A 17,417-nucleotide genomic window follows, 5' to 3' on the forward strand; every position below is an offset into this window, starting at 1 on the left:
ATCAAAATTTCAGGGTGACCTGGGACTAGGTTGATCTGGATGGGGAATCTGACTTCCCATACAAGGTAGTCACAGACCCCAAGTTCAATGAGGCCCCTCCCCAGCCTCCATTATATGAAGGAACAAAGAGCAAGGCTCATGGGAAGACTGTCCAGTGGTCTAGACTTAGATTGGGTTCCCCCAGGAGTAGACCCAGGGACAAGAATTCTTGTACAAACAAGTAACTGGGGAGGTGATCACAGGAGGCCCCCACGTGTTGGGGAGTAGGGAAGTGAGACAGGGATGGATGCTTCCTTGAAGAGGCAACTGGGGATGCTGGAAGGCAGCTCAGGACACAGAGTATCTCAACTGAATTACTTGACAAGTTTCTCGGGTTTAATGATAATTGTGATTTGCTAAAACTTCAAAAACTGAAGTTTTTGGTGCTCTATTCTTTGAATATTTCGATTGAAGAGGTCTAATTGATTTTGAACAAAACACAACCAAAATTTAAAGTAATTCACTTACAAAAGTGAGTAGGCCCACATAGTTTGATTTACCAAATAGTTTTTCAAAGGCTCAAACATTTCTAAAATCTGATGATTAACACCAAATTTTGAATGAAAAATGAGCAAAATTAAAAGGACAGTCATTTGATCGAAACTGAAAGTCACTTCATGGAGTGATCTGTAAATGCACATTCTCTAACTGACCTGTTGAACTGTCACTTTAGGATGCAGTCTTAAAACACTTTTGAAATGGACATTGATGCTTTGTCAACAGATTTCTATCTTTTTGGGAGTGGGGTGTGGGAGGACCAGTGGTATCACCACAGCGCCGACAGTGGAATATAAATGCTTATACACATTTTGTACAAGTTACACATTCATCATCAGTTTTCTGGATAATCTGAGATTCAATACTTAGTTTCCAGGGAGGGTATAGCTCGGTGGCAGAGTGGCTTAGCATGCACGAGGTCCCAGGTTCAATCCCCAGTACCTCCATTAAAAAAAACAAATAAATAAATAAACCTAATAACCTCTCCCCTAAAATTAAAGAAAAAACACCTTAGTTTTCTCTTAAGCCTTGGCTTTCATTTATTTGAGCTCTTTGCCATCAAAAGCTTTATTGCAAAATGATTGCCTAATAATTAAATAGCTATAGATTTACAAAGTACTAAAAAAATTTTTTAAACCACTGTAGCAGAAGCCATCAGACTACTCTTTGTCACTGTGCATCTGGCTGGTACTCAAGTCTCCAGCAGAGGCAGCAGCTTGGAGACAAGTAGGAACTGACTGTCCCTAGGTCCTCACGCACCAATATATTTATATTCCACTGTCGGCGCTGTGGTGATGCCACTGGTCCTCCCACACCCTACTTTAGCATTTTAGCAAGTGTCATTTTAGCAAGTGTCCTGAATGCCGTTCTTGAAAGGGAGGTGTAATTTAAGCTGCTGCTTCTGGAAAGAATAGAGAGATGGTTACTGGGGTGATTTTTCAGACGTAAGCACATCTAAGTGAGAGTTCCTTTCACTGCATGCGTGTCTCACACACCAGCAGAATAGGTCATGGCAGAAGCGAACGGACACAGTGGAGGCCTCCCAAACATCCTGGCTCACTCTAATGTAGCGATTAAAAATAATATTTTGTTACAAAATCAAAATCCCAGACAAGTGATAAACTGGAAGGGACACAGGGAAAAGAGACACAAACTGAGTCTGTCCTGGCCCATGGGGATGTTTGCTCACCTGTCAGGCGGGTCACCTGCTACGGCTGCGTGTGAGCCTTGGTGGAGAGAGGATGCTGCTTTGGCTGACATCTCACCATTGCAGCCAGGCTGAAATCTAGAAAAATCCCATTCCCAAGCCAGTAAGAATAAGAAGTCCTTACTCCATACATTGTGTCACCATCCTCCTGCAGAGCTGTTTCTACTGACTTGGCCTGGCCCCATCCCTCGTATACAGCAAGCAGATACAACCCACTACACGCACGGTCCCAAGATAAATGACAACTAGTCCTCAAGGAAGAGGACTTGACAGCACCTCTTAAGACAGACATTTGATAGAAAGGTCACTTGGTTCTTTACAGAACGTGCATTTACAGATCACTCCCTGAAATGACTTTCAGTTTCGATCAAATGACTGTCCTTTTAATTTTGCTCATTTTTCATTCAAAATTTGATGCTAAATGTCAGATTTTAGAAATGTTTGAGCCTTTGAAAAACTACTTGGTAAATCAAATGAAGTGGTCCTACTCACTTTTGTGAGTGAATTACTTCAAATTTTGGTTGTGTTTTGGTTCAAAATCAATTAGACCTCTTCAATCAAAATATTCAAATATTTTGAAATATTTTAGAAGAAAGAAAAGAAAAAGAAAATCCCAGAATGTTCGAAGGGATCATAAGTACATTTGGTTTGCAGACTTTGTCACACATCTTTCATCCTAAGTTTGACTGGTAGCTGGAATGACCACCTGTATCAGCTAATGGGCTTTATCCAAAGGGAGAAATAAACGTCCTATGTCTTTATGACAGGAGGTCGTTTTGCTACTTGGAGTGAGGCTCCTACCTTCCCGCAGGAGCTGGGAGTTGGGGCACCATCTTCCTTGATGATGCTGTTTCAGAGCAGGCTCCCAGGTCCTGGAGGGAGACAGTCCTGGGCTGGAAAACTGGCAAGAGGCTTAGTTTGCTTTTAGAAAGACTTACATACGTTTCAAAGAGACAAAGAACGTATAATTACAAGTTTTCTAAAGTAAATGCTCTAAGAAGAAGGAGGGGGAGTCTTTTATATTCAACAGGGAGAATTAAGTCTCTTTTTAAAAATCTTTCGTATTTTTAATCTGTATTTTCCCTTACACGAGTAACGCAGGCAGCCTCCTCAAGGAACGCAAGCTGGGAAAGGTGAGGGAACGTTTTCTCCCCTGGAGTCCCCAGAGGAATGTGGCCCTGCTGATTTCTCGATTTTAGCCTAGTGGGACCAATTTTGGAGTTTTGACATCCAGAACTGTAAGATAATGAGTTTGTGTGGTTTTCAGCCACTGAGTTTGTGGCACTTGGTAATATCAGGATTAGAAAATGAATATAATAATAAACTCCGTATCACATGATAAGAAATACTATATATACATAGTAAATCCCTATTACATTTTATCCATCTATAATCTATACTGATATATGGAATCGACTAACATATATAACATACATAATATATACGTCATACTAGTGTAGTTTATCTGAAAATCACTTGGGAATTATATTTAACCTTTGTGATTGCGAGTGTTTTCATCATTGACTGCTGAAGTAGATGACAGAGTTTTGGGTGAGACATTTAATTTAGTACTTGATGTATTAAAGCTTTATGGCACAAATATTTATTACAAATAGGAGTCAGTTCCAACCCTGTTGCTGCTCTCCCATTCCCCATGGAGACCAGCTTGTATCACTCAGAAATTGGCTGCTAGTTACAGAGGCCTAAAATAACAGTGCTTTAATTAAGATGGGGCCGTATTTTTCACTCTTATAAAGTGACTTCCATAGCTAGGCAACCCAAAGATTGTTTGCAGTTTCATTCCCAGACAGGGGATGAAACAGACAATTACTTATAAAGGGCTCTGAGAGGGGAAAATGTTCGATCATTCTGAGTCCTCCCATCTGTGCTCTGTGGCCTTGGTTTTTATTCCTGTGGTTGTAAGCTGGCCCCTGCGGCTCCCTTTGAAACACCTCACATTACAGGGGGGAAGAGAGGGAAAGGGAAGGAGCAAGGGTGAGCGAGTCCCCTTTAAGAGCCGCCCTGAAAGCCCACCAAGGCGGCTGCCTCCACATCGCTGGACCACCGCGGGCGGCAAGGCTGGGATGTGTGGGTTCTTGTAATCGCTGAGCACATCGCTGCTGCAGAATTAGAGGGGCTCTGTGACTTAGAAGGAAAGGTGGAGGGAGTATCAGGGAGGCAATTAGTGGTTCCTGATGCACCACGGCCCCTCCCAGGTAGCCCAGGATATTTCAGATGCTCTGCCCTGTCCTCCCGCTGTCACACCCTGGGTGGGACTGATGTGTCTGGATCAAGGGTTTAGAAAAATTCATATTTGTTAGCTTTTCATGCTGTCCTCTGTGTTTTTCAAACAGTTGCTCTGTGGGGAGACACAGGGCTCTTCAGAGTTGCTTCAGGGGTTCCAGAGACAAGAAACAATTTTCTGCTAAAAGTGAAAACAACGTTCTTGTGGAACACCTGTCATTTTAATGTTTTATACCAGAAATTCTTGAGCATTTCAATGCAAGGAGCTTTCAGGGTTTCTGTAATTTTTTTCCCACAGGCCAAAAGAAATATCTAACAGCTCCTTTTATGAAGTAATTAGGCCCAAATAACTTAATAGGCATTTATGTTCTAACAACTAAGTAGTGATTTGAAACGTAACACACACATTGAAAGGAACAATAGTCTTTTAATTTTATCCCTGGACAACCACAATTACCTGCTTATGGGGTGTGTGCAGGAGTCAGGTTTTGACGCCATTCTCATTCCCTGTCACGCATGATTTTCCTGCAATTCTTGCTGTTTATCAAGCAAACGTCTAAAAATCCACCTTTATAAAGAATACGACATCATCTTAAAGGAACATGGCACAATGTGCTGCTGAAATGGTGAACTAGCTCAAGCCACTGGCCCACGGGGTGTCAGAGAGAGGTCTAGAATTCTTGTGGTTTTCTTGACATTTTAAATATTCCATGGCACCCCATGAACCTGCTGTGCACACCAGAGCTTCTGCAGCATTTGGGAACCAAGGGTTTCATATATGGAAGCGCTGTGTGACGTGTCACCCGGGATCCTGCCCGGGCCCATCACAGCTTGATGGCTTGGGAGGAACAAAGCCTGCACAGAGGACATGGAGGAGGGGCAGACAGGACACGGCCACGAATGCACTCGTGTGCAAATAACATCTTGTCTTTACTTTCCAAACAAACTTATTGTACTTTCTAATACAGCTCTGAACCTGGACAGTCAGTCCCCTCGGCCCTGTCACCGTGAGAATGTGGACAGCGGGGTGTGAGACAGGAAAACGCCACCCAATGACCGGACTCGACAGACAAAACCAGAGGAATGAAATCCCCAGCGTCATTTCACGCGGACAGAATGGAGGCCCTTCCTCACAGATAACGTCTGCTTCTGACAAATGTTTACTATGTGGGTTTGACCCAGGACAGAGTTTCATTCTGGGATTTCTTTCTATGAAGTGGAACGACATTTGCGTTGTTTACTTCCGATACTGTATGAAATTCTCTCAGTCGCTAAATAAGTTCAAGGTGTGGGTTGCCACACTTTTAGCTCTTACCTCCGTCAGCGTTATGGTGAAGTAACTACTGTACACTCTGCGGGGAATGATTAAACATTTCCCCCTCCCAGAGCCCTTTCAAAGCAATTGTCTGTTTCACTCCCTGTCCGGGAATCAGGGCAGACCCGGCCAAGTTTACTGCAAATGCAAATCCACTAGTCACTGGCCTCACCAGGCACTGAACTTTGAGACAATATTAATCGGTGGAGGTGGGTGGGGGAGCTTTTTTTAAATTAAATTTTAAAAGAAATTTTATATACTGTATAGCACAGGGAAGTATATTCAATATCTTGTAGTAACACGGTTAAAAAGAATATGAAAACGAACATATGTATGTTCCTCTATGACGGAAGTATTGTGCTGCACACCAGAAAAAAAATGTAAAACTATAAAGAAAAAATTGCTATGTTTAATTAATTCTTTTTTTTTTTTAACAGAGATATTGGGGATTGAACCCAGGACCTCGTGCATGCTAAGCAGGCACTCTACGACTGAGCTGTACCGTCCCTCTGGCCCCTTCTTACTGAAAAGAAATCTTGCAGGAGTCCTGGTGTACTCTTAGCCCTGGGAGAATTCTGCCAGTAGAACTGGTGAGGCAGCCCCGCTGAGAGGAGAGAGAATCCAGGGGCAGCAGAGGGTGGTGGTGAGACTGAGAATTCCCACGGGGAGACGGATTTCTCCCTCAAGAGAGGCTGGGACTGGCTCTGTCTCACCGTGGGACAGGATACAGGTCCTTCTCATATTAGACCACATGAGCCAAGAAGCTGGCCTTGGAGCAAATGGAAGAGAGTCAGTGTGAACTTTGGGTAGAAACTTCCATAAAGATTATTTTTTAGAAATGGGCCGTTTTTGGTTTAGTCACACATGTGCTGCCTACACTTGGTTATGAGTTTCAGATCAACAGGATCAGAAACCAGAGCTTTAGTTTGTTAAGGGGCAATAAATTAGAGAAGGTAGCTTCTATTATAGGGATCTTGCTGTGTGCCAGGCAGCATTAGTATTATTTTTAACAGAGCTCGACAATTAATTCCAATCTATTAACTAAATGGCAACAGATTCCCCAGGATCTGTGACTTTCTCAAGGCACTTTCATGATGAAGGGGAGCAGAATATGACACCCTGGAAAGCGCACCTTTGGCATGTGAGTTATTTTGATAACAAAATAATAGGTGCTTGGCAGCTTGGTAAGTATAGAACTAAAACAAAGAGAGTTCTTTTATTCAAAGATTATTTCCATTAGCAGTAATTAATATTGTTAATAATGAATATAATAGTTGAGTCTTGCTCAACTGTGCATATCCCTTGTCTCTGGATAACTGATAACAGTAATTAGAATCAGGGCTGCCCCGCTGCAACATGCTGATGTCTGACAAAGACCCTCCTGGACCAGCTTAAGCCAGGCCCCTCTGAACCCTCTTCCCAACTAGCCTTGACCCTGGGACTTCAATGTCTGTCTTTGCAGCACCCAGTTTTAACAAGAGTCTTGTTAAGTCATTTGAGGAAGAATCCCCCACCGTCAACATCCGATCGCCCTGGCTGGATTTCAGCAAGAATCCCGTCCAGCCAGTTTAGCTAGAAATCCCCTCCTTACTCCCAATTTTTCCTCTTAGTGATTTTCCATCCACCAACGCCTCTAACCTGCTCTCTGGCTATTAATCCCCACTTGTCCATATTGTATTTGGAACTGAGTCCAGTTTTATACTGAGGTCTCTTTTCTCCGATTGCAAAAGTTCCTGAATAAAATCTGTTTTTAACACTTTAATTACTATTCAGCTCTGGTTTTCTCTAACACAACACACAGATACATTCTTACCCTGAGTCTCTCCTTTTGCTAGAATCCTTGGATATTGCTACCCTGTGTCTACCCTTTCTTCCTCTCAAGGTAACATGACAAAGGGTGAAAGCTGGGGCTGGGCCCAGAAAGTTGAACAGCAGAAGCATGTCTTCTGTAGACTGAGTTTTAACAGAGCAAGTTGGATAAAAACCCAACCCCTTAAGTAGGGAACATAATGTACATTTATACAGGTCACCACTGGCCAGAACACAATTGTGACTGGGCCCAAGCATAGTAGAGAGAGAGAGAAAGGGAGATTGGGTGTGGAGCTTGGGAACACACAGAAGCTTTGTCTTTGGCTGGCAGCTCAGTCAGTGGGTGTCCTGTTCCTCTGTTTATCATTGAAAGCTGAGGATTGTGCAGCTAAAAATCTGTATGATCAAGGTCAAAGTCTTAGAGGAGACTCATTTGCTCTGAAAGTGAGGCTTGACGGGCAAGTGAAGAACCATTTAGGTCTGTTTCTCTCAGATTTGATCAATTCATAATTATTTACCTTGCAATAATTAAATGGCTTATAACTATTTATAAAACTCATTTAAAGTATTTCTACAGGAAAAATAACATTGTCATTAATCTGAATATCTCTGGCCTGTCTTTTTTTTTTAGCTTTTTTTAAAATTTATTTGAAACACTTTTTTTTTTTTTTTTTTGGTGGAGATTCTGGAGATTGAACTTAAAACTTCATGTGTGCTAAGCCTGCACTCTACCACTGACCTATATCCAGCTGCCTCTGGCCTGTCTTTTATCCTTTTAATCAAAAAACAACTTTTACAACACATATTTTGATACATGACTTTGTGAAGCAGACAGCAATTGTCTAATTGTGAATATGACTTTGTGTATATTTAAGTATTTAGGTAGAATATGGAGATGTCTTTATCTCGTCAGTGTCTTTCCCAAGGTGACTTTCTTCTATACAAGACTCACTCACTTTATACTAACTTTTAGTAATCCCTCTAACAATGTTTGCCATACCTGCTAATCCCTATTATGCTTGACTCTATGTGCTGATATAAAAATAGTATTATGCTTCACGGCTAATCAGCATGGATTTATTTTTAGGACGATGAAAATGTTACAAGATTTGACAGTGGCGATGCCTCCCCAACCTTGTGAATATATTAAGAATCTCTGAATTTTACACTTTAAAATTGTGAATTTTATGGTAAAATAAAGTAAAATAAAAACTATAGCTGTGTTTGTGGTTAAAAGTGGCAGGTTAACGACACATGCTTATTTTATCTACTCTTTCTTCCCCCACATATTACTCTAATTATAGTAGTAAAATATTTTTAAAAGGTGAAAAATTTTTAAAAAAAAATTTCACTCCATAGGGGCAGCAGAGAATTTTTTAAAAGGTGTTTACCCACCAAAGAAAAGGAGACATCAAAAGATGAGCGATTATGATACAATTTTGGGAGATAGAAATGAGTGGAGACTCAGCACACTGGAGGAAATTCCATTTTAAGAGAGAACAGAAGATTACAGAAGACAATAGAAGTAAACAATTATTTGATGTATTGTCACGCTTGAAAAAAAATTACTGACAGATACTTGACAGATCTGCCGGAATATTTAGAAAAAATGAGTGGTGATGAAGAAACTAAGCAGATTAAAATAAATAAATGAAAGCGAAACCAACACAATGATCAGTTCCAGGAAGAATAAAATTGTACAAAGAAAGGAAACAATGATAGCTGATCTCCAGGTTTGCAGGAAATAGTATTTCCATGTTTATAATAATATAAATACTGACTGATGAAACTACCTTTGGTGGGTGAGGGAAAAGGGAGGAAGAAGTAGAATGTAAGAAAAACAAAACCCTCACAGGAAGCCAACAGCCTACAATAAATAAGTACAGAAACGGCTGTTTGTGTACATTATCCAGCAATATGGAGATAAATACAGAACAAATATTTTTTTAAAGTTCAACCTTAGTTATGATGTCTGGCGAGTGGGATTATGGAGTGGGGATGAGGCGGTAAAATAAGATAAGCCTCTGAATACTGTCATAACCTTGTGCGAGCATTATTTTGGTAAATATAAAAAGGAATTAAAATAGTCCTTAGAAGAACGGTGCTGTGTTAGTGTGCCAAGGCTGCCACAGCAAAGCACCACAAACTGGGTGGTTTAAACAACAGAAATTGTCTCACGGGTCTCGAGACTAGAAGTCTGAGATCAAGGTGTCAGCAGCGTTGGTTCCTTCTGAGGACAGTGAGAAAAGGGTCTGTTCAGATTTCTCTCCTTGGCTTGTGGGTGACCATCTTCTCCCGTGCCTTCACATTGTCATCCCTTTATGTGTGTCTCTGTCTCCAAATTTCTCTGTTTTTATAAGGATACCCGTTCAATTGAATTAGAGCCCACACTGATGACCTCATTTTAACCTGATTATCTCTGTAAACACCCCATCTCTAAATAGGGTCATACTCTGAGGTTAAGTCTGAAACTTATGAATTTGGAGGGGACACAGTTCAACCCATAGCATGTGTGCATTGTCAACAGCAGTCAAAGTTACTGTGAAGAAATCCTCTGTAATATTAGCAAGTTACTTAATTTTGACCATGATTCCACTTGGACTCCTGCGAGGTCTTGCCCTCTGTGGAACACAAAACTGTCATTCAAGAGGAGTGATACTGATGAGGACGTGGCCTCCTAGACTGTCTTTCTGAGACCAAGAACACCACTGTCTGAATGGCAAACATCTAAATTTAAGTAGGAATGAAAAGAAATGGCTCAACGAGCATTTTGAGGGACCTCCGTACTTTGGTTGTGTAAATCACACATCACTCCGTATATTATGGACTAGAAGACCAAAACAGAACTTCATAAAAATTTGCCACTAAGGACCATTGTTGTAAAGACGTGAGAAGCAAGAGGGTCCTTTACTAAAGATGAATATTTATAAGCTACTCATTCTAACTTGCACTTTTTAAATAGCCTGAATTCATCCTTGGCTGCTTTCTGAATTGGAAGGGTATTCTTAAAATCACCGCCCGTCCCTGTTTTACAAGGTTCTTTAGGGCTAGAACCACAGTAGCTAACATTGATGCAGTACTAAGCATGTGCCAGGCACTGGTCCAACCAGTGTACACATCTTGACTGACTTAGCGCTCAGCCTAGCCCTATGAGGGGGGTCCTGTGATTATCCCAGTGTCCAGGACCTCCAGAGCCCATGCTCTGAATCACCTTACTCTCCTTAACCCTCAAGCTCATCCACTGCAGCACAAGCAAAGCCCTGGCCTCATAGGAGGAGTGAACCAACCAGCATGCATTCACAGCTCATTACTCAGGGAATGAATGTTTAATTAGCCATGAAGTTAGTTTAAAATGAGATTTATACTGGATGTTGTAGTCTCATTGGATTGCCTTTTCATTGTTCCCTGGGTTAATTTTTTTTTTTTTTTTGCATCCTCTGAGACATACACCTAAAGGGAAACATGACGGCAGTGTTGGAATTTATATCTCACCATCATGCAGGGAGCTCTGGGAATTCAAGGGACAAGGTTACTATTGGTTGGATTAATTTCAGAAGAGCCCTGTCATCTTTCAAATCATTAGTGTGTCATTCTACATATATAAAATGAAGTTTTTCAGAAGCACAAGGTTATAGGACCCACAAAATTTAACAGAGGCATAGAATTATAGTGTGATCACCAAATTTTAGGACAATGATAAGATAATGCCAGTGTCTAAGACTGAAGCTAATATTATCATGCCAATTGAATGAGATTCATCGTTTACAGAAATCATGACTCAAAAGCGATTTTTTTTAAAGTTTTAATAAATTTGAATGCAAAGGGTAATTGTCACAGAATCTTCCAAATCCAGTCTCAGTTGTGACTGGACTGTGGTCCTCTTATTAAGTCAAGTGTGTGGAGGGTATGAGCGTGTGAATGTTAGACATGGGCATGTGTATGTAGGTGTGTTAGGGAGGGAAGTGTGGCTGGGTATTTAATCTACAGAGAGTAGGGAAACAATAGGGGTTTGTCAGTGTGACTCCATCTCTGTTCAGGGCTTGTGGGGTGTGGTGTGAGGTATAGCAAGGCAGGGTGAGATGGCTGCTGAGGGGCGGTGGTGCACTGATGGAAGGGTGTGTGGTTTGGTGGGGTGCATTGGTGGGTGGTGCGGTTGGACCCGGTTTGTGGTCTGATGGGGCACAGCTGGTGTGGAGGGAGCCTCTGTGAGGGGTTTGGCATGGGGAGTCGATTATGTGGGATGTAGGAGGTGGAAGACTTAGAATATGCCAGTGTGTGTAGGGATATAGTGTAGGTGGGGTGTGCGTGTGTGATATGGTTGTAGCTTAGCTTAGCTTTTGTTTAGATTTTCTTTTGCCCTTTGTTTTCGTCTTTGTTTTTCTCTTTCTTTGGCCTTTGTTTTGTCTTTGTTTCACTCTTTGTTTAAACTTTCTTTGGCTTTTGTTTGGTCCTTCTTTAGCCTTTTGTTTAAACTTTGTGTGGCCTTTCTGTAGTCTTTGTGTAGCTTTTGTTTTTAAGTGGATCTTGGCTGAGAATCCATCAAAAACACCTTGTGTGATGAAAAACCCGGATGTATAATCTCTCCCTATATATTCTGCATGCACTGAGGTAGCCTCAACCTCCCCCCAGGGACCTGGTGCAGACGTGGAACCTGTTTCACACAACTGCTGCCTGACGGTAAGGGGGTCCCACTGGCTTTCATCTTACTTGGTGTGTTGTACTTCATCTTTGGGCAGCAAGTGCTCATTTCTGTATGGGCCATTTCATTATATCCCAGGGGAAATTCGATGCACTAGCAGTCAAGGTTGGGAGGAGAAGGAACGAGGGAGGAAGCAAGCACAGAGGACACCGAGGTTATTCTGACGTGGGCAGAGGGCCTTCCTGGAAGGTTCTGGCCAGTGTTTGGGAATCATCTCCAAACCTTAACCCAGATTCTCCTGGGTTTAAAGCTCTGTGTTACTGGAGCCAGACCAAAAGCATTTATGGGCGTCTTTTTTTTTTTTTCCCCTATTTCTTCTTTTATTGCTTCTCACAATTTGAAAATTATTTTTTCTTCTTATCTAAGAAGGACTTCTTTCCTCACACGTCTGGGTTTCGGGTGGTGGGGGGGAGAGTACTAGTGGAACAGCAGAGCCCAGATCTTGTCAGAATTTTGTTCCCTGTAGATGAGCAACCTGAAATGGAAAGAAGCTAATGCTTTGTCTTATACAGAATCTCCTAAAAATCACAGGATTTTTCAATGTTGTGGCTGATAAAGGAATGAAAAGAAGTGTCGGGGGAATAAAGTAATGAACTTGGCTACAATACTGGGAGGAAAATGGGGAAAAGAACTTTGAATGCTTTGTTAATAAAACAGGGAGGCAGAGAATAGACTGCTGTCAGATATGCAGCTGTGCTATTTTACATTTATTTAGAATAGAAGGAGAATGCTTTGGTGAGTGGATTTTTAAAATTGCTTCAAATTTACCAAAAAAACTGTGAACAGTATACAAATTTCAGATGTATCCCTGTCACCCAAATGCTGGCCTTTCACCACATTTGCTTTATCACACACTCTGTGTATACACATTTACAGATTATTTATTTTTTTCTGAGCCACTTGAGATTTAATTATGGCATGATCAAAATCAGTTAATTAACATTGAGCAAATGCTACTGTCTAATCTACGATTGTCCTAAGAGTCAATCTAGGGTCACCCATCACCTTTAGTCATCACGTCTCTTTAATCTCCCTTAATCTGAATGGTACCTGAGACTGTCATTCTTTCTCATGCTCTCCACAGTTTTGAAGAGTATAAGCCTGTTATTTTGTTAAATGCCCTTAATCTGGGTTTGGTCTGATGTTTTCTTGTGATTAGGTCAAGATTATGCAGTTTTACAACCCAATCCAAAAATGGGCAGAAGACCTAAACAAGCAATTCTCCAATGAAGGTTTACAAATGACCAATAGGCATGTGAAAAAAATGCTCAGTATTGCTAATTATCAGAGAAATGCAAATCAAAACTACAATGAGGTATCACCTCACACCGGTCACAATGGCCATCATTCAAAAGTCCACAAATGATAAATGCTGGACAGGCTGTGGAGAAAAGGAAACCCTCATACACTGTTGGTGGGAATATAATTTGGTGCAGCCACTATGGAAAAAAGTATGGAGATAACTCCAAAGGCTAAAAATACACTTACCATATGATCCAGCAGTCCCTCTCCTGGGCATATATCCAGAGGGAACATTGATTCAGAAAGACACCTGCACCCCAGTGTTCATAGCAGCACTATTTACAATAGCCAAGACATAGAAAAAATCTAAATGTCCATCAACAGATAACTGAATAAAGAAGAAGTGGTATATTTATACAATGGAATACTACTCAGCCATAAAAAATGATAAAATAATGCCATTTGCAGCAACATGGATGGCCCTGGAGAATATCATTCTAAGTGAAGTAAGCCAGAAATAGAAAGAAAAATACCATATAATGTCACTCATACGTGGAATCTAAAAGAAAAAAAAAGACAAATGAACTTTCATATAAAACAGAAACAGACTCACAGACATAGAATACAGATTTGTGGTTGCCAGGAGGGAGGAGGGTGGGAAGGGAGAAAATGAGAATTCAAGATTCGCAGATACTGACTGGTATATACAAAATAGATAAACAAGTTTATACTGTATAGTACAGGGAAATATATTCAATATCTTACAGTAGCTTATGATGAAGAAGAATATGAAAATGAATATATGTATATCTATGTATGACTGAAGCATTGTGCTGTACACCAGAAATTGACACAACATTGTAAATTGACTATACTTCAATTGAAAAAAAAAGATCATGTAGTTTTAGAAAGAATAGGCTTGCATTTTAGATCACAAGTATCCAGATTCATACTTGGATCTTGAATTGCACAAACTTTAAAAACAAGGTCTTATTCATCTAATTGTAAGCAGAACTTTAAATGAGTACCTAAGATTTTGCAAGAAAATACCAAAAAAAAAAAAATCTGGAGATTTTTACATGAAATTCTCAAGTATTCACCAAAAGTATGGAAAGGCTGTCCTTTAACTATAAATGGTAACTACAATGATATGTACATGAACTTGATAGGCATGCAGTGAAGTATTTAATCAAGATTCTTTGTGTTTTGGATTCATGTCTACTGCATTATGAGTATTCATTTCGTAAAGGTGGTAATTCTTTTCTAAGCAAAATCATCTGCTGAAAACAGATATACAGTTCAGTAAAGAGCTGCCCTGAGCAGTGACTCCAGGTTCATTGGCGACCTTTAGCATGTTGACACGGTGCCTGGAGAAGAAAGAACTTTCATTTTGTTTGTCTCTTAGTGGGAAAACTTCTGTTTGGAGGTGGCTGGCAGTTACCATTCTGGAAGTGAGAGACTTTGACTTCCTAGCAGATTGCCTTTGTTTGCGGACTATTGCTAAAATGAATCTTTTAGATATGTAAATATAAGGCATTCCCACCCCCTCCCCAATGAAAGCCCTGAAGTCAGCATAAACCTGCATGTGGGGCAATTGACTAACTTGTTATATGATCTCTATAGTCAAGTGAATGTATTATGATTTTAACAGGACTGTTCCCTGGATGAGGTAAATGTTTCCTTTCCTAAATATGGAATTAGATTAGAAGTCTGGGGTTCTGTGCCTGGTGCTATTTAATGCTGAGGAACAAAACTTTTGGAAAGATGTAGCATCTTTTATGATTGCCTTATCTGGGTCATAGAAGTCACTCTGAAGTTTGAGAAAAAGCATTTTTACTTAAAGGATTGTGTTCCCATGATGAGCCAAGGCTTGGAAGGCCAGGAGAGTCTTGATGGATGGGAGTTGAGTTGCTTTCCACTCCCTGGAAGTCTCTGGGGCTGGGCTGGGCCCCCAGGATTAGGTTCCATCCTGTGGGCTCCAAGACTGACTTCTTCTATTGCATGTGCAGCCTATTCTGTTTCTGTCATCCCATTTTTACCATTAGGTAAAAACCTGCTCTTAGTGCTCCTCTGGGCAGTTAAGGGACCAGTGTGTTTAGAAATGTACCTGGGATTTTGTTTTTATTTAGGTATGGTGAGGCCAGCAGATTAGGAGATGATGGCCACTGAAAAGATAGTTTGTTATTCATGTTTTCCAAGAGAAGAGGGCATGCCAAGCTACACAGGGCCACATGGGGAAGCACCAGGGGGATACAGAAGGAGTGAGGGGAAAGCATGGGTGAGAAGACTTCATTGTGTCTTTGTGTGTGTGTGTGTATGTGTGTGTGTGTGTGTATGTGTGTGTGTGTGCATGTGCGTGTGCATGTGTGTGTATGGGGAGGAATGGACAAGGGAGGGCGAACAGGCCAGGAAGGTTTAGGATTGGCTAGTTTGAATGATTTCAGTGGGCTCTAGGGTAGAGGGGCTGTCCTCAGTTGTCTGGGACCTGGCCCTGGGATGATTAGGATTGAGGATATTGGCTCAACTTGTGAGAGCTTGATAAATAAGGTAATTGGTAAGTTTAGGCTCTGGATTGGTTCATTTGCAAATAAAAGTGACCCTCACAGGGGAGTCATTTGCTATCTGTAGGAATTAGCTGGCCTTGGGAGGAGCAGTTTCTCCAGGATCAGCAAGGCTCCAGATGCAAGAGCATCAAGAATACAGAAAATAAGAGAATATAGTTAATATACAATCAGTGTCCACATTTGGAGCGAATGGGCGTGGGGAAGGAAAGCAGCATGTAGAGACTAGAGGGGCAGCCTTTAAGAGCCAGGGCATCTGATACAGATAGGTTCATAGAATGTGTATCTATTTCTTATCGGAGTAACAAATCAATTATGAGGAGAGAAAAATTGATTTTTAGTGATACACAGCAGTGAGTATAGTAGTTTTATACTGCTGTGTAACAAATTAGCACAAACTTAGTGTCTTAAAACCATACTTATTTATTATCTCACAGTTCTGTAAATCAAACGACCAGTAGGCTTGATACTCTGCTTAAGGTCTCACAAAGCTGAAATCAAAGTGTTGGCTGCCTAGGCTCTTATCTAGAGGCTACGGAGGAGGATCTATATCCAAGCTCACTCGGGGTGTTGGCAGAACTCATTTCCTCCTGGTTGTAGGACTCAGGTCCCTGGCCCCTCCATCTTCAAGCCAGCAATTGTGGGTTGAGCTCTTCTCAGGCTTTGAATCTCTCCGACCTCTTCTTCTGTTGCACTTCTCTGATTCCAACTGGAGGAAGTTCTTCTTGGCTTGTAAGTGCTCAAGTGATTAGCTTGGGTCCACCCAAACAATCCAGGATAATCTCCTTATTTTAAGGTCTATAACCTTAATTATATCTGCAAAGTTCCTTTTGACATGGAATATTACATATTTATTAGGTTTCAGCAATTAGAATCTGGAAATTGGTTGGGAGAGCCATTTTGCCTACCAGAGGAGATTTATGATTAATGTAACTGTTGAGTACTTGGTTAAGGTATTTGCCAGATTTCTTCATTATGAAATTACTGTTTTTCTTTTTAATTAATAAGTATTTATTGGGGGGGGTATATTTTGAGACCATGCCCTCTCTTTCTTTAAACTTTCACTTACTAATTTTTGCTTCCATTAATGAACATTGCTTGTAGAAATTATTATTGTGCTGTTTTAGTGGTGACATTCCATTTCCCTTATTGCTTCTACACTTATTGATCAGAATTATTCTTTAAAGGAAGAGTGTCTCTTATACCCCATTTCTTTATGTTTTCAGTTATTTATTTAAATCAGCCTGAATCCAATGACATTTATTTTAGTCTTTTGTTTATAATCTAATACTGTTTTTATTTATTTTCTTGCTCAAATGGCTTTGGCCATTGGGTGCTCTTTAGGTTGGCTCCTGTGCCTTTTTGACATGTCCTAGTCTTTTATGAGCACTTTATTATTATTATTATTTTCATCACTACAATTTGCTCCCAAATCAGCTTGTATTTTCTCTGCCTCACCCTGAACCTAAGCCTGTCAACTAAGACAACCAATCAGAATTGCAGGTTTTCTTTGGAGGTTCTTTCTGTACCTAGAATCTTCATGCTCTTGTATGACCTTTATTTAAGCAAGACTTCCAAGATCTGATATATTTTAAGACAGAATGGGACAAATGGTATGAATAGTCACATAAATCTCCATATTGCATGAGAAAATAATATCGATATTTTGTAGAAGTTCTCAATTTAATGCCTTATCAAAATGGATTCCTTCATCAAGTTTATAATCCAAAAACCACATCTCTTTCCAGAGCTGGAGGGGAAGAGGACATTCTTTCAGCTCTTTTCTTGAGATGCTTTACTTAG

At 40.6% G+C, this 17,417-nt stretch overlaps 1 protein-coding gene across 1 annotated transcript in view; it reads left to right on the forward strand.

The window, feature by feature from the left end:
* The first annotated feature begins 11,495 nt into the window (after positions 1-11,495).
* Positions 11,496-17,417, forward strand: part of MOBP (myelin associated oligodendrocyte basic protein) — a 31,274-nt gene continuing 25,352 nt past the window's right edge. Inside the window, exon 1 of the mRNA XM_015236320.3 lies at positions 11,496-11,789. The gene's annotated coding sequence lies outside the window, so the exon portion shown is untranslated. The remainder of the gene's footprint in view (positions 11,790-17,417) is intronic.

Source organism: Vicugna pacos, chromosome 17 (genome assembly GCF_048564905.1).
Source record: "Vicugna pacos chromosome 17, VicPac4, whole genome shotgun sequence".
NCBI lineage: Eukaryota > Metazoa > Chordata > Mammalia > Artiodactyla > Camelidae > Vicugna > Vicugna pacos.